The 21,930-nt window shown below is 38.2% G+C and overlaps 1 long non-coding RNA gene across 1 annotated transcript in view; it reads left to right on the forward strand.

Annotated features, from left to right (window-relative positions):
- The first annotated feature begins 6,025 nt into the window (after positions 1-6,025).
- The window catches only part of LOC116442103, a 94,464-nt gene continuing 78,559 nt past the window's right edge, over positions 6,026-21,930 (forward strand). Inside the window, exons 1-2 of the long non-coding RNA XR_004239397.1 lie at positions 6,026-6,107; positions 8,899-9,132. This is a non-coding gene — a long non-coding RNA (uncharacterized LOC116442103). The remainder of the gene's footprint in view (positions 6,108-8,898; positions 9,133-21,930) is intronic.

Consider the following 21,930-nt stretch of genomic DNA (forward strand, 5'->3'; position numbering starts at 1 on the left):
TGGCATTGCTACATTTCTAGTTGAGAAATCTTTGAGGCTCTTGAAGCATTAGAGCTGTCAGCTGGACTAAATGACTGCTTAATACTTTTACAGAATAGTGCTTTATCATAGAGATGGCTTTCCTCCCTCTTCTTAATGACAGGCAATTTGAGTTTCTGTAATAGTTTGCTCATATTCTATGCTATTTCATAGTTTTCTTTTTTGTTTTCCTCTGAGTTAAATGTTGAAGATTTGCCATTTAAAAATGGTCCTTCTTACAGTGTTAATAGAGGTTGCCAGTGAGATCACTGCAATGTTTTATATAAGTATTTGTATCCTAGTTGTTCTGGCTTGAAAACAAAAGCCCTCACATTTCAACCATTGTTTACAGTTTTGTAAATTAATTCTGGCTGTACAGAGAATTAAAAAATATGATTGAAAGTCAGACCATTATTTTCAATATGTTGAAAATATTGATCAAATAATGACTCAAAAAGGGTTCCATAATCTCCAGTTTCCAGAAATTAGAAGACAATAAGACAGACCTCATTTTTTAGTGACCAATATTAATTGTTATTCATGTGGAATCTTTTTGAAATAGTTCAAGGGAATGTTCACAATCAGATCAGGTATGTTCTGGAAAATATTGCTTATAATCTTCAAGAAAAAAATCATAAGAAGATTTAGAAAATGGGACATATTCTGATTGTCAGGCTATTTTATTAGGGACTTAAAATCTTGACATAACAAGGAACTTTGAACTAAGGATCGAAGATTTGAGCAAAATGAGCATGCTCTTCAGTACCATCTACATAAACATCGACTTAAACAGGGATAAAATTAATAGAAATATTATCAAATCTTTAAAGTATTTGCATCTGGTAGGAGTGCCAGCAGCTGAGGTGCATTAAAGCAGTGAAACCCATGTAAATAGGTTGATGATGGCTGGTCAGAGGTGGTTGGCAAATTTCCTGCATAACTGAATTTTCAACAAATAACCGTGATGAATTTATTTTTATGATTTCAAAACATTTCTTCTTAATTTTGAGAAAAATACCCCAAACCTAAACAAGCCAACCAACAAACGATTTCTATGATGAACATCAAATCAAATATTTAACTTTGTATTAGATCGCCTGAACAGGAATAGCTCAGTTTACTTCATTAACTCAGAAGGGTTTGTGCTGGATCACTCCAACACTAAACTAAATCTTCCTGGTTAGCTGCAGTATATATGCTATGGCAGATATATTTCAGATTCTTTTTTTTCCCCAGATATGCAAAACTTCTCCTCAGATCTCCAATTAACATGAAAACCACTCTGACCAATTCTGCCAAACAGAAATCTCATGGTTTTTACCTGTATTACCATGGGTCAGATTTTAAATGCAGTAAAAAAAAAAAAACAACCAACCCCAAGCAGGTTTGTGAGTTCACTAAATTTAAATGTTTCCTGAGAAACACAGGGAAATATCTACTAAAAGCCAAATACTAAAATTTCTTGGAGAAAAGTAATTCTTCTTATTGCTTGTTTCCTATTCCAGTAGCACTAAAGAATAAAGGATTTGCAGTTAGGCCTCCAGCCAGAAAAGATCATAAACACATGTTCAGATACACGAATAGTCTCATCAAAGTCAAAACATTTAATTTTTATCCTCAAAACATGTGGGTTTTTATAATTGGCACTTGCAGACTAGACTGATGAATTAGCAGCAGATTTACAATTTAATAAAACCCTCTTACTTTCCATATTCAGATAAATAGGAGTTTGTTAGTATTTCATGCAGTCTGAAAACTTTGGCCAGATCCTCCACGAGTGAGACATCACTTTGTTGAAATGAAAGCAGAAAACCTGGCCTGTTTATGTAAATATCTAGACAGATGTCCTGTCTGGGTTTGGTTTGTTTTCTTTTCCTCCCTGCTTGTCTTTTAACTGAATAGCTGTGCCATGTGTCTGTTCAGTTTTGAGGCTACAGTACTTAAGAACGTGATAACCAAGTTGTTGCATTTTCAAGCCTTCTTTGAAACTATGATTTGAGCCATTTAACTCACTTTTTGCCTCTTTTGGCACAAAATCTGAGGTCACCTTTGGTAACTCCCATTCTGAATCATCCCCCTGCCCACATACAATGTTCTACATACTGATGACAACTCCCTCCAGAGGGGCTTTTTCTGGTTAAGTCATGATGTAGTTGAAGTCTCCAGGCTTCGAAAATAGGATATAGCACTTTATAAATACGATTGTGGCAATAGAAGGGTCAAGAATTTGTAATTCTGTAACTAAAATTTAAAAATTAAGTAAGTAACTTGGATTTCAATAATTCACGAGTCAGCTCCTCCTCACCTTTCTACTTCCCATTCAGTTTTAAGGGAGGAAAGTGGTCGTGGTTCTGCAAATTTTGGATATAGAAAGGCGTGTAACACCTGTTACTGCTTTCTTACAAAGAATTGTAAAACATATTCTTCCCTTTCCAGTTTCTGTGATGCCTGTTTCTCCTGCAGCTTCTTTCCAGCTCTCTGTCCTGCTGCCTCTCCTGGAAGCTCCAGGATGCCCAATGTCTGAGTCCTGCAAAATGAGCTGTGGGCTTCTCTGTTCTCTGCCTGAATTTTGTTGTTTGCTGCCAGTTTCTCTTTCCTCTTACATGCTGCTGTTAAATAAAAATCCTGGTTTAGCAGTTCTCCTCTTAGAGTCTCCACACTGGGACAGAACACTCACACACGTCCTAAAATGAACTGTGCTCTCCCATCCCCAGGACAATAAATGCATCTCCCTTGTTGTGTGCTCTTACCTGCAGTATATGGAAAGGTCACCCACGATGCCAAAGTAGTTGCTTGTCAATCCTGTGATGAACTTCAGCTTTATATAAAGATATTTCAGTTAACAACAACAGCAGCAGCAGCAAAAAAAAAAAAAAAAAAAAAAAAAAAAAAAGGGAAAAAGGCCATGGAGGTAGAACTGCTAAGTGGAATTAGTGTTATTAAAATCTTGTGACTGAAAAGCAGTTACAAGCTGTCAAATGTGTTTGATGTTCTCTAGGAGTATGCTCAAGTCGGCCAACTAAGATTTGGAGGATTTTAACACTCTGCTTGGAAGAAGGGAAAAAAAATATCCATGGTTGGGAAAACTTGGAAGGATTTAACACTGTTAGAAACCTGGCGACTCTCCCGCTCTGATCAAGAGCTGTACTCTCAGTGAAATGATCAAAAGCTTGTGTACACATTGTCTCTGACTACACTGCAAGAGTGCTTGTGGGCTCTGCTTTCAGGCTTCTGTGTGAAGAAAGCAATTGTGTAGGAGAGGGGAATGCCAAAGGGTTTGGGATTCCTTCTGCAGTGTGAGCCACGTTCAGTTCTCTGTAGCACTCAGGCACTCAGCTTTCAAAGATTATCGATGATTTCGTGTTATCAATTTCTTTGCCTCGGAAAGGAAAGAAAGGCTCTTGTTCGGGCTTGAACAGTGCCTTCTAATGGTCCTTCAGAGCGAGTCATTCCAGCAGATGTCACTGTGGGCCCTCGAGTCACAGCCATCCCAGCGTGAGCTGCTGCTTGCTTTGGTGTCACACACCTGCTCCCAGCAAGGCTCGAGCGCCTTTGTAGCGATGGTACCGAATTACAGCTGTCTCGGCACTGCTAATTTCGGCTGTTTACTGAGTACCACGAGGGCAGAGCCCTGCCAGCTCAGCTTCCATCTCGGCCAAATCCACGAAGCCTGGAGGCAGTGCAGTTGGGATCAGCAGTGGCAGGATACGTGAGGATGATGGGCATCCCTGTGTGATGTGAGAGAGATGCACGACTATCAGTGAGCAGGGTTATGAGCTGTTCCTGAGTGACAGGGATGCTACAGCAGAGAAACAACAGCTTTACTCCATGTAGTAGCAAAGCCTGGGCTCCACAGGTAGAGAACTTAAAAACCCCAAGCAAACAAAAATAAAGAAGCAAATTAAAAACCCACCACAAGCCTTAAGAGTTTTTAAAATATCTTGTTTGGGCAGTCCTGAAATGAATTTTTAATTTGATTGGCTTATGCTGAGGATTTTCCTGGCATATCACACATGAATGCTGGATGCAGAATAAACCTGGCAGTGTTTTGTAGGCTTTGAGCTTCCCTAAATAAGATAAGAATTCATAACATGTGAGGCAAAACAAAAGAGCAGACAAGGACAGAGCTGGAAGCAACAGAGGAGTTACAGGCTGTAACAGAAGTAACAGGCTGTGGAGACGGAGAAGGAAGAAAGAGGAGCAGGAAACAGATGTCAAGAAGCTCTGATGAAGTAAGAGGACAAGGGATGCCAAAATATCCTGATACTGGAAATGCTAAATGTGGCTTTGTCTAGTACTCTTTAAAATCCAGGCCTATACAGCAAGGGTTTTTTAATTCAGGCCTTTCTAAACCTCTCAGCTGATTTCTTTGCAGTGCTATTCTTCATGGCCTTTGATCCTCTGCAAAGGCATCAGGGAGAGACTTTTGTGCACTGGCAGCAGCTTTATCAGCTCTCCTCCCATCTTGCCCCGAACTCCACCCATCCAGAACACATCAGTGCTGTATTCAGATCAGATCTGCTGTCAAGGAGGGGTTTCCTTTTCACATATGAGGAAATTTGGCATGGTCCATGCAAGACATTTCTGTTTATGGTGAAAACAGAGATCAGGAGAAAATCTGGAAAGTTTTCTTTCTTACTTTGATGGCTTAGTGCTGGTGATTTATCATATTTACAGATGTACAGCTTATATGGTCATGAGTATGCTACTCCTCCACAGCATTGTTTTCTTTTAATTATATTGATTTCAGATTGCAAAATCAGGAAACAAGCATTGGTAGGAAGGGACATGCTCTTCTTGGATTTGATAGATAAGAAAAAGCAGAAAAATTCTTCAACCATCTGTTCTCCCTGTGCTTCTGAACCTACATAAAACTCCTCAGGAGGAGTCTCAGAATGTGATTATTACAAGGCTTGAGTCAATATTCACTCAGAGCTCTCTAATTTTCCTTTATAAATTTCTATAATAGACTGATTTTTACCCATTCTATCCTGGTGCTAATACAGAAATGAGAGAACTCTGGTCCAAGGAAAAGCTGTGGCCTTTGATGGAATTTCCAGCTAAGAACTTTTTCAACTGTTGGACCTCAAAGGGATGCTTTTAAAGGAGGCTTTATTACTCATATGAATTTCAAGGAGAAGGCACTTGTTTGAAGGAATGAGTTTGAAGGTTTAAGGTGAAGAACTTTGGTGCAAATGTGGTAACTTTACAATAAATAAGTTGGCCCAGACAAGCCCAAACAACTCAAAAAATGAGACCCAGGGTCAAGTAAAGTTGTGTTACTTTAATACACCCTTTGTTGCAGATCTGTTACCTGGAACACGAGGTAAAAACATCTGGGTGGCTAACGAGAATATTTTCAGCTTCTCAGGCTGGCATGTTTTTTTACCTTCTGGAGGTTTAGATCACTGAAAGGACAAGCAACAACTAAATAAACACTCTTACAAGTCAGTGACAGAGGAAATTACATATTGTATGTTACTCACAACTGGCTATGCACTGCTTGCATCTAATTGTTAACATATCACGAAAAATATCATTGGGATTTATCATTGTTCACCTGGACATCGAATGTGTACTTGCACATTATCCACAGATGGTTTCAGCATTACCTCAGTTTTTGCATACAGAGCTTTTTTTTTTTCTTTGGTAGCTTTTGCTAGGTGTGTATTGAAGAAGAAATGTGTATAATGTATAGCTAAAGACAAAGAGTTTATTTTGCAGCTACATCCTGGATTTCCACAGCGTATGCCTGGAGGAGGATCATCTCTGCTGGGAAAATTTCCTTCTTCAGCAGAGCCTTCCTGGTAGAGAGATGTGCAGAGACAGTTGGGGGTTGTGTTTGCATGTATGGCTGTCCTGAAGGTATGAAAATCCTTCATGACCTCCAAGGAATGGCTGGAGTTAAAGCTGTCTGACAGCAGAATTTATGTGTGCACAGGCTGCAGGTGGAATTGAGTCAGGAAGGTGAAATGATTTCCTGATTTGCCTTCCTCTGTTCCTCTGTCATGCAGCCTCATCAAGCTGTGGTCTCACAAGGGCTGGCTGTAGCTGAGTCTGAAAAAATCCATGGAAGTACAGTGTGAGCTGTGAGTTCCTTATGCATAGAGATCTATAAAGGTTTAACTTCACTTTAAGCATTCCAAGTGACCAATTTGTGTCAGCTTTACCTTGAAAATCATAGCCTTCAATGACTCTTTATGGTGATTATCAGTAAAAGCACAAGAACAGAAGGCTTGTTTCATCCTTAGCACTAGATGCTCTTAAAGTTTTCTTTTACCTTTTGAAACATTCACGAATTTGATTTGCCTCCCCCTGCAACCACCTCTGAGACGAGTGAGGGAAAGACAGAACCAGGGTTTTGAAATCTATGGCCTGTTCTGCACTTTCTACCTCAGCCCCTTAATGACTGCAGTAACATATTGACTATCACCCCAGATCCTCAGCTGGTCTGAATCAGCAAAGCTGCCGTGGCTCTAATGCAGAAAGGACGTTTGGCAGCAGCTAGAAATGGGACTCAGGGTATTACTTAGGCCAGACCTTTATCTTAATTGCCTAATTTATGCTTTTGGAAGTAGGCTATGTGCAAGGTGTCTGAGCTAATGGTGAAGAAGTAATCATGACACTTGAATTTCCTGAGTTTTGAGTTCTTGATTTCTCAGCTGATGTTGCTTCGATGGTTTTCAATGCTACCAATCTCATCCATCTGTTTTATAGCTCCTACTCCCAGTATCTCATATCCTTTTGCCACTGCTGGACTTGGCTTGCTCTAGAAGACATCAAGGCTTCTGTAGGGTGCCAGATTTTCCTTTTTAAAAACACTGGCTTATGCTGATTTAGACAGTGCAATTCTAGGCACTTTGTCATAGAAAGCTTATGCCAGAGGTTCTGAAACAGAAAGCCCTTGAGTAAAACTATAATCCTAGCTTGGAGCAAGAGGCAATAGACCTGTCAGTAGCACAGTGGCATGGGAAATGCTTCTGTAATTAAAGTTCACTCAGCTTTTCCTTTATAAATCTCTGTAATAGAGGCTTTGTGCTTTAGCACAGCCATTTCAATTTATGTTGTTTTGAAACTAGGTAATCAGATTGTCAACTTCACTGGGATCATTTCTCCATGAGCGTATTTAGCAAAAGTATGCCTAAAATCATCAAAACCAATTCTTCTGTGTGGTGCTGTAGAAATAACAAGAGTGATTTTTAAGCCTGCCAGCCCAGGTTGTTTGGGAAGCCTGCAAGCTCAGCTGCAAAACTGGGGAGACTTACAAAACTATAAAAAACTTGTAAGACTAATTTCCTTTAGTTGAGCAAGATTTTGCCTAAAGTTTTGCAGAACATTTGGTTTTGATAGCTCATAAGCTTTTAAAAAAGTACATCTACTGGTTACTATTTTGTGAAATACATAACTATCTTTATTTTAGAGGTTTAAACAACACTGGATTTCTTTTTTTTTTTTTTTTTTTTCATGAAAAAATATTCTATAAATACTGGATTTTAAATACCTCTTGGTACATAGGCTGGCCATGAGATCCCATTGAAGTGAGGCACAGGGTGCAATTAAATGTAAAGCTTTTAAAATTTTTAATCCTAACCTTATTATTCATTTTTTTCAAAGGTTAGAGAAAAAAACCCAAAGCATATATATCATGCCTTTATGTGAACATTTGCTTAAATTTTTTGTATAATAAAAACCCACAGACAAATAAAAATCTATTTAGTTTGCTGTAGGAGAAGTGGCAAAAATTGCCACACACATTAAAAATGAGCAGTTTTTCTGGCAATTGACCCACTGAGTTAGAATGACTTCACAGTGTCTCAGAATTTTGCCTCTGGTAAGAAATAGAGGAATATTACTCCTTTTTTAATTTCTCTCTTTTTTTTTCTCTCCCTTTTTTTTTTTTACCCATCTGCTTAATACAGTCTGAGATTTTCCTACCTAATTTTAGGCAACATTAGTTAACTCATTCTGAATTATTATTAGCTGTAAACCCTTTCTGGATGTAACTTACAAATACAGAGCTCTGCAGTGGTGTCCAACTTCAGACAAAGAAGTTTGGATTCACTTGTTCGGCCATCAGCACAGTAAACACCAGATTTTTGACTTAGGTTATTTAATTTTGGTGAAAAAGGATTGTTTGGATATAAGGGATTTTCAGCAAAGCTTGCAATTCAGATGTTGCAGCACAGTGCCCATACAGAACAAGGAGATAACCAGCAATTCTCACTTAGACACTGCAGAAGTGTCTATGGCTCTGCAACACAGAGTTTGGGAAACGTAAAGATCTGGTATCTGTAAACTCATGGCAAGCCAGTTGGTCCTTATTCATCTCCCCAGAAAGTAGGAGCAAGTACAATCCCTGTTAAACCCTAATCAAATTTTGATTCTGGAGTTAGCAGCACAGGGATCAGATACTTACAGGATACTTTCTACTGGAACTGAGGGATGGGAACGGATGGAAGGGAAAAGAAAGTTACTGATGAAACTGGTGGAAGAAAGGGAAACTATGGATTTATATCTTCTTTCAATTCCTCTGTCTCATAAGTATAAACACTACTCTTCTGAGGGTCACTGTCATTACCAACCAGTGGGCAGCACTGCTGGCAAAATTAGCAAACAAGAAAACTTTACCAACAAAGTTAATTTTGATGTAAATGGATAAGCAAGAGCTCACCTCAGCACCTCCTCTGGTGGATCTGAGCATGGGGTATCCTTGCATAAGAACAGGTTAACGGGGTGGGTGAAACATTGGAAAAATCATTTTTACTTCTTAGCCACCTGCAGGTTTTTACATTCTGCATTACTTATGTGCCAATGTTTAGGGACCTCAAGGAAGGACCTACTGTCCATGTCACTTTGTCCTCTGATTCTCTCTTCCTTCAGGGTGGCCTTGGCTTTGCACAGAGAGAAGCGGTGGTTTCAAATTTGGTGCATTGACCTCAGTAATCTGACCTTGGACTAGCCTGAAGAACATTATTAGCACGAGGTAGAACTCTGGTGCAGAAGGGACATGTTGAAGATTTCACATGGCAGAATGTGCAAGACAGGCTGGAAATTCAGTGCCCTGTTGTTCTTGCTAAACAACACCACACTCTCGGCACTTCAGCCGCACATGAGGTAAGACCATCCTTTACTGCCCCAGCAGTCAAGACTTTTTGTTATGGCAGTAACCCAAACAGGCAGAATTTCTTGTTTTTAACACAGCCTAGGAGTGCCTTTGACTTCTTGCGTGTTCTCTCAAGACACGTCTTATTGCTGAAACCACACAAAATGTCCTGAAAAAAGTTTAAGTAGTCATGTCGTAAATTTTATTTTTGCAAGTTTGTTGATAAGCTTTTCACCAGTTTTGTTGTAGTAGTAGCTATAATAGCCTTGCAGTTGAAGAATGCTACAGCTACTTTCTGCTAGTTTTTTTCTTTGACAGTTTATATAAATAAATCAATTTACTTTAACTGATTAGGTAAATAAAAGTTCTGTTTATTACCATGAAGTCAATAAAAGCTCTCACTGAATTTTGTGATCGTCTTGGTACTTGGTAAGTCTTGTTGTTTAAACATAGATATGAAAATTAATTCCTTAGTAATGGTAGATTTTAATCACACAAAGGCTCTTCATAAAGAGGTTTGCTTTTAATTTAAAAGAAGTTGAAGCATCAGCTCTTCAGATGGTTCTGCATTGTATTCCTCTTCCATCACCCAAGCCTCAACATATAATAGTAGTAGGTATGGCTAAAAGCTACTGACTGCTTTTGAATATCTGAAAGGTTTTTAATTAACAGTTCCACTGGAGAAACATGTTGTATTTTAGATCTGAACTCTCTCATGTTTTACAGCTAAAAGGATGAACCTGAGGTTTTAGAAACTATATTAAAAAATACATTGCATATATACGTAGGAGTACATTCTATACTCCTGTGGAATTACTGTATGTGGATTTTTTTTACTCCTATTGAAAAAATTGACAAAAGATGCTGAAAAAGAACTCTTGGGAATACCTATGAAAGAAGAAATTGCACTTGTTTATGACTGAGGGTGAGGCTGTGTGCAAAGCTGATCAAACAGCGGTTTTTAATTGCATTTTTTCCAAGTTTCAAAGCATGGCTCTGATATTTACTGTGTAAATAGTTTATTTTACTACTGACAGTGTATTATTCTCCATCGCTCCTCTTACTTTTTGTCATAAAGATCAATATTTCCCCCATTGGAAATCCTATATCACCTCAGTGATTTCAGTAGCTTTTATGAAAGTGCAATGTTAAAGTAATATTTGCACTTAGCAGCTGTAGATTTGGGACAATCTGTAAGGAAAAAAAAAAATCTATTGTCTCCGTGAGACTGTACCTATTTGTTCAAGATCAGTGGGAGTCTGCCATGTTGGTGTCCCAGAGAGAAAATCAGCTGTTGCTGGAAGTTCAATAACAGGTAAAACTGCTAATTTTGCAAGCCTGCAACCCACTTATTAAAAAGTGCAATTTTAAGGGTAGTGAAAACAGTAATTATTTTGTTTGAATGGTTTTAGAGTTTTCAGCCTGAACATTTCATCAGATTCTTTGAAATTTTAGTCAGAAAAGAGCTGATGCAATTAGCGGGAATATTATTTGAAAACACATTTATGTGTCAAACCATTGGAGCAGAATTTGAATGAAATGAGTTCAAGTGTGATGGTGTATCCTGTGGTGTCCTTCAAAAAATATTAACCACCTTTACCCTGTACAAGTGCAATTATTCCAGAGTATATTATTACACTGCATTGCTCCTGTAGCTACAGCAGTACTCAGTGTACTGAAAATGACTGGGAAAATACTTTTCTACACAGTAAGAATCGCACTGTGGTCTTAATTAAGTGATTCATTTCAGTAGAATATGGATTTCAACTCGATAATAGCACCTATCAGCAAGATAAATGCTAATTTATAGGTGGGAAATTATAGAAAATAAGCATCCAGGCAAAGTGGGAAACCATTAGCCAGTCCCAGTGTTCAGTGCCACGGACATTAGTGCTATTGCATCCAACAATTCATGTGGAAATAAGAACATAATAAGTAAGAGATGGCAAGGGCAGATGGACCCCATCTGGAGTAAAGGACTTAGAGCAGCTCTGAGAGTGTAAAAAGACCTCTTTTGGTTTGCTCTCGAATTAAACACCTTTTAGTCCAGAGGCAGCCTGAAACTACTTCCTTGTACAATCCTACCAACTTCTGATGGTCCCAAAATTGGCCAAACACCTGAGATCAGCACAAATGTCCAAACCAGGTCCCTCTTCACCTTTCTGTAGTGGTAATGGAGCAACAAACCAAGGCTCTAGCTTGGGAGAACACAGTCGGGGTGGGGATAGAAAGAAATCAAGAAGTGTGAGAGGAGCAGGAAAGAAAAATTGAGTTGATATCATGTACAGATCATGGAGAGGTGTTAAGTTGCACAGGGAGCCGAAACCCGTCAGTTTCTTAACATCTCTGGCTGACTTGGAGAGCACGGAACATGTTTTGAATCTGGTATTTTTCAAGAAAACAAATTTCCAAGTGGGCTTGGGGACAAAATGGTGCCAGGGTGGCTGAGGCATTGGAATGTGGGGTCTGGAGCCAGCCCAGCAGCTCTCCTCAGGCAATCTGCAGGGAAGGAATAATTGGGCACAGGAAGTAAAAACAAATGACTGCTGTTGTGGAGAGCTTTTTAATTTTGGGTGTATTTTCTGCTGCTTATCAGAAAATTATCTTTACTTCCCTATGTTTTGGAGAGTACCTGATTGCAGTGCTTTTACAGCATATTTAGTAATGGATTCTGGAGAGTGCTGATAAAACTGTTTTTTTTGAAGTAATCAGTTAAACACTTCCCTTTTTACCAAAATCCTGCAAAGGTGTTGGGATAAACAAGACTCTCTAACACTGTCTTTTTAATGTTGGTGAGTAAGGCATTGCTTTATTCTTGTCCAGGAAGTGTGTGTGGCTCACAAAGTTGCGGCCTCCACACAGATGCTGATATAAAACTTTTTCCCTTATTTATACATTTTTACCAAACAAAAAAATTAATGCTTGTTGGTTATAAGTTATGTAATTCACCTCATTAATTAGTATTCAATCCTCTATTGGTTTTTGATTTCTCACTTTTCATACTAATTAGTTAGGAAAGTTATATACTTCCAACACTCTGGCTAAACTCTGCACCGGATCTTCAGGAGTTATAAACAACATTTTCTGTGGATTTGGAAATTAGAAAAGCAAATAAAACAAATATCTTTAGTTAATAACTATGTAAAATGATTTCATTTCCGTTTAGGTACAAAATCATCAGCACTGTTAAGCTTGGCATGCCAGCATGACTGTTTATATATTTTATATATGTCAATATATCTTGTTCTTTGGAGTTAGACCTCTGTGGAAGTGTATGAACATCATGTTAAGCTTGGAATGGAAATGCAATACCAGGAGCAGTAATCACATCTTGTTTCATGATTCAGGCAGAAAGAATTCTGTTCTGTATAACAGTGAGAACTTGGAGTCTTACCGAGTCTACTATTGTCCAGTAAATGTTTAAAAGAAATGCTGTATTATTCGGTTTGCATCCTTACTTTAGGGAACAACAGGTGTATTAGAATTTGTGAACTGCTCTTCAAGTCCATTTGTAGGGTATTAAGTTAGCTGGGAGATTTCTCTCTTTGTCCCTAAGTAACTGTAATGTTTTATGCTCGACCTTTAAAAAGGGAAGTTTTTTCTTTGACATAAACAAACCCAAACTCATTGAAGAGGTAGCTGTGAACACTAAAGAAGTTGAAACAAGTGAAATGTCGGTAACTTTTTGGATAACAGCTATTTTTATTGAAGTCCTTTTAAAGATTACAATTTGACACGTTCAGATTTTTCTATCTGCCAATATCTGTTTTTGAGATTTGCTTGGTTTTTTTCCCAGTAAGTGAAGCCACAAATTGTAACACAGTATGAAATAACTCTTTAAAACCACTAATTAAAATGTATTATATGCTTTCAAATGAAAGAAATAATGCCAGAGTCTAAAACATTCACCTCCTGCGAAAGGGACTAATGCCTGAGATAAGATCTCTTGGTGGTCCAAGTTGACTTGACAAAGATAAATTCCATGAATATCAGACAAGCCAGGACAAAGTCTAAAGGAATCAGGAATGCAATGAGCATCTTCAAGACCTGCGTATCAGGTGTGTAACTGGGTTACCATTAAGTGATTGGCTTGTACCTATTAATTAATAGGTAATGACCCCTAAAATTAGTAGGCGTCTAATTAATACCTAACCCAATGATTACCATTAAGTTATCATTAAGTGATTGGCTTGTAGGGGTCTCATTTGAGTAAAGGGTGACACACAGTGTACAGTGTACAGTGACTCCTTAATAGAGCTTCTGTCCACCTCTACAGGAGTGTTCATTTTAACCCTCTGAATTTTATGAGGTGAGAGAAGAGTAAATTTGTCGGAAAAATGTCTGATAATGGGGATCTGAGACCTCAGGGAATACACAGTTGTGTAAAGGTGGCAACTGCAAATCAGAAGCACACTGCTGACTTAAATCAAAATTCCTGTAGCCACATGCTGCCCAAAACTCTGGAGGACCAAATGTCCAAGAATTTGGCTAAGATTTTACCAGGCCTGTCAGAGCATCGGTGATGCTTGTATCTAGAGATATTCCCTTGTTAAGGAGTCTCATTCTGCCTTGTATATTTTGACTGCCTCTAAGCTCTATTTATGGCTTACTGTAAATGTTTTAACATCAATTTGTCAGCCAGCAACAGGAAATTCAACGAACTCTGATTGCTATCAGAGCCCCATAAAAGTGGTTGGTTTTTTTTTTACTTTTGGTCTTAATTGCAATGATACGAGGTTTCAGTCTTCTTTAAAACCCTGTAGTAACAGATTATTTATGTCAACTTTCACATTATTTATATGACTGAAGGCTTCTTTAATAAGAACTTCTATGAAAAGCTCTAAGTCAAACCCCAAAGCCCAGAAATGACTTTTAAATACTTTTGCATTTCACTTAACTTCCTACTTGTCAGTAAATATAACCAAGCCATATTTCAAACATTACCAAGCAACTTTAAAATTTTATCCTGCTTTCTTATCCATCCATTTGAAGCTATACTTGTTTTAAATGTGTCTATGATAAGTTTCACGGTCTTGTTATACAAAGGCTTAATTTTCTTTTGAGTATTTTTTCAGGCACTTCATTTAAAAACTAAAACAGCATTTTAGCTATTTCATGTGGAGTTGTGGCCCTGATCAGTGCTTTTTTTTTTTTTTTTTTTTTTTTTTTGCTATAGCAATTAAACTGGGGATTTAATTAAACCGAGAATGGAGTTAAAGGAGTATTTATTACAGAAATTTGTGCCACAGTTGCCGACTGCTTCTTGGTGCAAGCAGTGGTCCTTTGCTCACTTCCTGTTGAAGCTGGGCTTTTGCCAGGCCTGTTTCCAGGCATGGGTTGGACATCCACCTCCTCAGTAGATTTTCCTCTACCAAAACATGAGTAGCTTTGACCACTGAACCCACAATAAGCAATGAGTGGCTGTAAAGCTGGTGCAAATAAATTGTTTTCATTGCTAATTTACCTGATTTGATCAGAATATGTTGGAAGTTCTTAAGTAGCAAATTCCAGTTTTAAAGATTTGTTTTCTAGCAGTTTTATTATAAAAGAAATTAGTAGGAGGGTGGCAGGTCTTGGTTTCTTTTCTGCCTTGTAACTGTGAAAGTCCTGCTTTTTGTTAATGTTTGCTCAGGTTGCCCAGAATCACATTAGAATAAATGCAGTTTGTGACAGGAATGTGAGTGTTGGATAAACATATTGTAATATCTGGAATGATATTACTGTTCTGAAAGCAGTGGGATTTCATGTAAGTTCATTGATCAGCAGCCAGTGGAGTTCTTAGAGGTTTATGGGTGGGTAGTCCTATATGTTTATTTATGGTGTATGGAGTTTTTGGAGGTGAGGTGGATAGCTTTTTGTTTGGATTTTTTTGATGATAATGAGCAGATTAGTGCAAGAGGCTCCAGCTCCTCTCATGTATTGAGACCACAAAAGGAGAAGTTTGACTTGTAATAGATTGTCCCACTCACTGACTAATAAATGGAATTGTTAACGGAATGAGAGGAAAATAGGATTAAACTCCTCTGGGCCCAGTGCTTGCCTGAGCACCGGTATGAGGTGACTGAAGGTGATTTATAAAGAAGTTAGAAGTACATCAGAGGGTACAGGGTTTGGAGGATTAAAGACTGCTATAAATTCTCATTTACCTGCATTTCACTAAACCTGACAAATAGCAGTGAAGTTTATCCACTTCTGGGGGGACTTCGTGGGTTGTTTCCCACCAGATTACCAAGACCTACACAGAATTGTGACAGATCAGCCACTTTGATCTAACATTTTAAGAGGGGACCTAGAACAAAGCAGAATTGAACAATTCTGACAGAAAACAGCCATCTTACAACTTGTAGGTTGCAAGGCAGGCTTTTGGAGAGGGATGTTTTTTTTATGCCATGTCTACCCTTGTTTCATAATAAATTATTGTTGCCTTGTATATGTTTTTTTCCCCTCTGTCCAACTCTGTGATGACTGAAACCAGGCATAAAGCACTGAAACGTGGCTGAGCCAGCTGAGTGTGAATTGAAGAACCTTTAGGAACATGGTGTGCCTCAGCACAGCCCTTGCTTGCGGCTGAGAATTGGGCCAACTGTAATGAGGCAGTTAAGTGACTAATTATGAAGATTAATGACCTGCTGGGAATTTCAAAATGATTATGTGCTCTATTCCTAGCTTTAAGCACCTTTAAAAATCAGGCCTTGTTCCTGAAATTTGCATCTAGATGCCTAAGTGCCATGGGAATCAATGGAATCTGAATATAAACATGGATAACAATGCAGGCCCACTCTTGTATTCTGTGTTCTTTTTTTTTCTCTCCACACTTATTGCTATTAAAATTGTACATCTTAAAAATACAAATGAATGCTTGTAAAGAGCTGACGTGAGTTGTTTTAGGCAACATGAAACATCCAACTCGTGTGCTCTGAATGGCTCATAAATGTGTTAAGCAAGATTTATTTGCTTCACTTTGGTCCATTGATTCACACTGGTTGGGTGTAAACGAAATGGGCCAGTGAACACAGTTGCCCTTTCTACCCCATTCCCCTGGGTGTTGACTCTTTCCATGCAAGACAGCAGGTATTCACCTGAAAAGGTGAATTTCTGCATTGTCTGGGTGCTCTTCCATAATAGGTGATTCTTTTTGGGGTCACTGAAGTATTTTGCTTTGTGTGTCATAATGAGAGGGAAAGGAGTTTTTGGGCTTTTTCCATTATGTGAAAATAACATTTGGACGTCAGGCAGGCTTTATTAAAAGAAGTGAGACAATCTCTAGTGCAAAAGAAGCCAGAAAATTGCTTTGCAATGTTCTTATAACACTGAGTGAAACATTTTGCTTACAATAATGACTAAAGGAATTTTCTATCATCATGATGTTTTGATGGAGGTTTAGAAGTTGGGTACAACTGCAGTGTTGAAATCCACAGCACAGGAAGCACCAGGTAGGAAAACAGTCAAACTGTTTTGTGTCATGTATAAGTCAGTAAGTAAATGATCTTGAAAATCATGGAATCCCAAGAAATAGCATGGAATCCTAACAAGAGAAATGTGGTGTAATAGTACATAGTGCTGGCAGCAAATCTTCAGACAGTTGTTAAGGAAAGCATTTATCTTAGATGTGTCCCTGATATGTGGGAAACTGTCCTCTTCTGGCACTGTAGGTGTCTTGTGGAACACATTTTACCAGCACAAATGTCTTTGTGGCTTAAGGAAATGATTCATTAAAGTTGCTTAACTCTACAAGAGTCAGTTCAACTTTGGCAAATTTAAACTCTCTCTTCTCTGACATTCCTACCTTTTTTTTTTTTTTTTAATAATCTTATAACATTTTGGGAATGCCAGAGACAAAGATAATGTTAAAGTTTTGTCGCAGGATAAATGGACAGGATAAATTCCTGTCAGTAAATCTGTAATCCAAGGGAATGGTTATTGTGAGACTTGAATGATAAAGAGTTTAATGAGTGGGATATAATGAATGCTAATGTACATGGATTGGTGGGAAATAGACCTTAGCAATTTAGACATCCCTGTTTTGAGGTTCCATGTTTCACTGATAAAGGCATTGATTTAAAGTCTGCCATAAATGTCAGAGTTCAGTATCCTCAGAGCAGGTTCTTTTAGATATTCCATGCCTGGAAAGTGTAATGTTTAATGTCAATTTTACTTATTTAAAGATACTTAATGTTCCATGCAATTTTTGGTTTAGCAGAGTGGTGGTACAAAATATATTGAAAACACAATGCAAATGTAAATTATGCTTAGAAAAATGCAACAATTGCAATAAACCTGCCCATTTAAATCAATCAATAAATGAATCAACCACAGTACCAATATAATTCCCTTTACTTATCTTAATATTTTTGCCCTCAGGATGCTTGGCATCCTCAGTTGACAGGAAGGAATATTTGGGTTGAAGCCATCTCAAACCTGTTGCTCTGCTTGAAAGTATTTTGCTAGTTTTGGGTGAGCCACATTGTTGCTTTTCCTGTTCTGGTCTGATCACACAGTGGTCACACAAAGCCAGCTGCTTTTTGTTGTTCTCTGAGCTTCCTGGGCACTTCACCCTTGGCCATCTTTGAGTGTTGTTTATTTTGAGGGACTCATTCAGAGACTCCCATTCCACCCTTAGGGATTTAGTCAGTCACAGATATCTGTAGAGGTTTGAATTCAATAGATCATGGCATTTTGTTAAAAAATAGTGTTTCATGGGCCCTGCTAAATGGAACAAAACAGGTAAATGTGTCTCAGAATATATTTGTAAACACACAATAGTTTTACACATTTGTGTTTCTCAGGCAGTGCCTAAAGGGACTGCTTTTAACCCTAAGATATTTTACATTTTTGTTTTACTCTGCAAGTGAAAATGCAAAATCATCATAAATTTAGTTCTGCAGACAACTCCAGCTTGGGAAAAGTGTGCCACTTGCAGAGAAAGCAAACTGAAAGCTCCAAGTAATGCTGAATTCCTTGGTGAGGAAGGCACAAGGAGGCAATATTCCATATGGCCACATGTAAAACCAGGTTTGGGGCAAGGAACACTGAACACACTTAAAGCATGGAAGCCTCTGTCTTGTGGAAAAATGTAATGGTACAGACCAGCTGAAAAAGACTTTGAAGGCTGATATAACAGTTGGATTTAAGAGCAGGTGAATACGAGACTGAAGTGGAGAAAGTTGTGGTGCCTGTCATGAATTAGCAAAATGCACGAGCAACTCATCAACTGATGACAGAAATGGCCATCAACAGGCTGTTTCTCTAAAAAAAAAACCTAGTTCAGATTAATTGGAGAAAAGGTGTTTTTGCACATCAGCTGAGGCTCTACATTTCTCATCAGTCAGACCTGCTGTGTGAAGGCAAACGTTTCTCTCACCCTTGGTTTGTGAAAGCAGTGGGTAGGGTACCCCTTGCAGTGTGGCTGCAGAGCTGTTTTTGCTTGCCAGGGCACTACTGAGCGATCAGAGTGTCCCACTCTGTCTCCTGAGGGTGTGACTGTGCTATCAAAATTTCCATGATATGTCAAATTAACTCTGTGCCTACAGCATGGAGATTTAATTAGGTTTTGCCCATTATTGTAGGGAAACCCTGGTTGTGCTGTTTCTCAGGTGGATCACGTTTCCAGCCTTGACTTCGTTCTGCTCTTTCACCACACCAGGCTCTTTTATAAGCTGTTTGATGCCGTGTAGATGTGAATTTTTTATCTGGTTGAGGAGCTGTGTCATGCTTCGTACAGAAAGCTGATGCTCTGCTTTCCCTCCTTCTCTTTCTGTTCTTCAAACTTCCCCCATGTAGTTGTCAACACTAAATTACGTTCAACCAAAATATCTCTTATATTTGCTGCAAGTTCAGTTTGTTTTCAGTTCCTTGGTTGCCAGCTTATTTGGCCAAGTGTTTGGTGAAAACCAGTGCCTCCTATTGATAATATTTATAGCTTTAATATGAAATGCTACCAACATTTTAGCAATTTAGGATTATTACCTTTGAACCCTTCTCTTCAGGTGATGTGTGAACATTGAAGTACATTTTAGAGGCTTTTAAAATCTGCTTCTTCATGTACAAAATTGATGAGAATCTCTCTGTGTCACTGTCACAATTTTGTTCAGAATGAGTATGTGTGTGTATATATATATGAATGAAAGTTGATAACGCATGATAACTCCTAAGTGGGGATTTATATTCGTGGAAGGATATAATCACAGGAGTATCTGCGCGTAAATATGCACCTGTGAGAATGGAATTTGTTAAATAAAGCAGGCAGCAATCTGTAGCTGCAGGGAGATAGCGCTGCTATCTGATGGGGCTAATGGCTTCAGCACTGTGTTTTGTTAACACCTTTGTTCTTTTCCGAGCTTCTTAAGAAGGAAAAAACGAGCATCTGATCTCACATCTTTCATGAGAGGAGTGTATTGATTTCTTTTTATTGAGATTCTTTTCACAGTTTTTGGACAGTGGATAAAATACTGGTGAAAGCAGAATCTTTCAACCTTCCTCTGTATCTCTCAGCAGCTTACACTAACCAAACCATCTCATCATGCTTGTGTATTATTGTACATTATATATATATATAAATTAAGTTTTATATGCCCATATTATACATACATAAAATGTCACTAACTTTTTGTGACTGGCATAAGTGACCAGGAAAAGTGAAGGTAAAGATTTTTTTAATAGTTGGTCTTTTCAATTCAGGTCGTGTGGAAAGCTTATCTTGCCTGCCTTCAGAGTGTGTGTGGTCAAGAATTATTGAACAGGCATATTTCAAATTTCCGTAAAGATATATAACGAAATCCAAGTTCTTAATGTGGAAAAGACAATAATTAGTGAAGTATAATTGAGAAAAGGCTACATGAAGTACTCATTTAGAAATATGTTGCATTTTTTTGAACAGTGATAACGAGAAAGTTAAGGTGGGAATTGTCTGCATAGAAATTTACACTTGTTCACTGGTTAAAGCAAAGAAATTTAAATTGCTATGGACAGACTTAGTTAAGAAAGGCTGCTCATAATTGAATTGAGCTATACTAAAAATCAGGCTTTAATGGAAATAAGAAGTTCCACATACTTATTTGCAGCCATTTAGCTTATGGAGTTTAAAATTTAACAGAGGCAAATTACAGTGTAGATGGCCTTTAATAGATTCGAACAACAAACATGGGAGTAGGCTCTCAGCTGGTGATAATGTGTCAGCTGAAGTTCCCTCAACAGTCACAGTGGGATCTGCAGGCTCTGCCTTCTTTTCCAGGTACATTGTGCTGCTTTTTCTGAGAATGAACACAGTGTGGATAAATGAATCTCCTGTGAAGCTGAGGTTTGACTTTGTCCCTAGGAAGATTTAAGTGCCTCTCCAGAGCTGTGTTTCAAAGGTTTCAGCATTGTGCTTTGTCCTGATGAGGACAGATGGGCACCAGAATATTGCCCAGTGGGTTGAGAACCCTTATGTAATAACACTTTTTTGCATCTCCTCATATGGATAAGCAACCATGAAATTGGTTTGTTTAATTAAAAGCAACTCCTAGTCTTCCAAAACAGCCACCCTTTCAGAAGTCTTTAACAGAAAGGCAGATGCATGAATTTATCAAATTCCCTGAATCCTGCAAGCCTTGGAAACTTATGAAAAAGAGTTTGTGTGTATATATTTACAGAGGTGCAAAGAAATGTTGCTGCATGACTGTTGCTACTTTCCCCAACAGCTATGAGATTGATAGAAATTCAGATATTTGCACTGAAATACTGGTGGTGGTAAATTCTTGCATGTAGGAGTTATCCTGGGTGTCAGCAGAGGATCCTGGACATATAGAGGATACAAAGAGGGAAGCAGACTCTCAAGATTAGTAGTGAGCACTTGTAAATGTGGAGAAAAATAGCACATGATGTTGGGTTTTGTTTGGTTTTTTTTTTTTTTAAATGGATGGAGAACACAGGACATTTAATTAGATTCAGACAGTGTTTGAGTATGCACAATATAAAATATAAATACTGTAAAGTCAGTAGCATCATGTACTTTAAAGAATAATGTATCCTTATATAGGTTCAGAATGGCTGATGAAGGCACCAACAACAGTGCACCTTCACAAAGGGGGAGGAAAAATCATGAAAGGAACAGTTTAGGCATCTGCTCAAATGTTTCAATCAGTTCCTTAGCTGAGATTGCAGCTGTCAGTTGTATAATTTAAGCATACATTACTGCAGCTGTAATGCCCTCCTCGTTTTTAATCATTTCCACCAAAGAAAATCCCACTCCAGAGGTTTGGCTGCTCTAACAATGTGTTTGATACAAACCTCCCTAAGGTATAAAGCAGGATGGGCAACCAATTTGGAAATTATGATAATCCAGTGGAGGTTAAGATTGCCTTGCTCTGCTGGGATGTTATAAAATTTGAACCTTATACATACATCTGAAATAAATTAGCTGTGGGTGGTTCCTGGAGTTTTATTACTCTAGGGTACTCTTTCTTTAAATTTGAGATACATTGGACTCCTATTATCTGGAAATGCATTAATTTCAGTGGCATGTATTTCTAGATTAAAGTTGACTCCAAAATTATTTGAGTGTTTGGGATAAAATGGGATCATAAGAGGCCAGTTTGAAAAGCAGAAGATATCATTATTACTTCAGAGTCTGTGACGACTGGTCAGGAGATACTTTGCAGCTCTCCTCTGTTTAAAATACCCAGTTTGCTGTGAAGGAGGTTACAGAAAATACCACTTAGCTGGTTGAATGTACTGACAACAAACTTCTAAAGGTGGGAGAGGGGAAAAAATGAGAGCAAGTCAGCAGAGACATGGAGAAAAAGGTGCATCTCTTACAAAAATCAGATAAA

This window comes from Corvus moneduloides, chromosome 3 (assembly GCF_009650955.1).
Source record: "Corvus moneduloides isolate bCorMon1 chromosome 3, bCorMon1.pri, whole genome shotgun sequence".
Taxonomy (NCBI): Eukaryota; Metazoa; Chordata; class Aves; order Passeriformes; family Corvidae; genus Corvus; species Corvus moneduloides.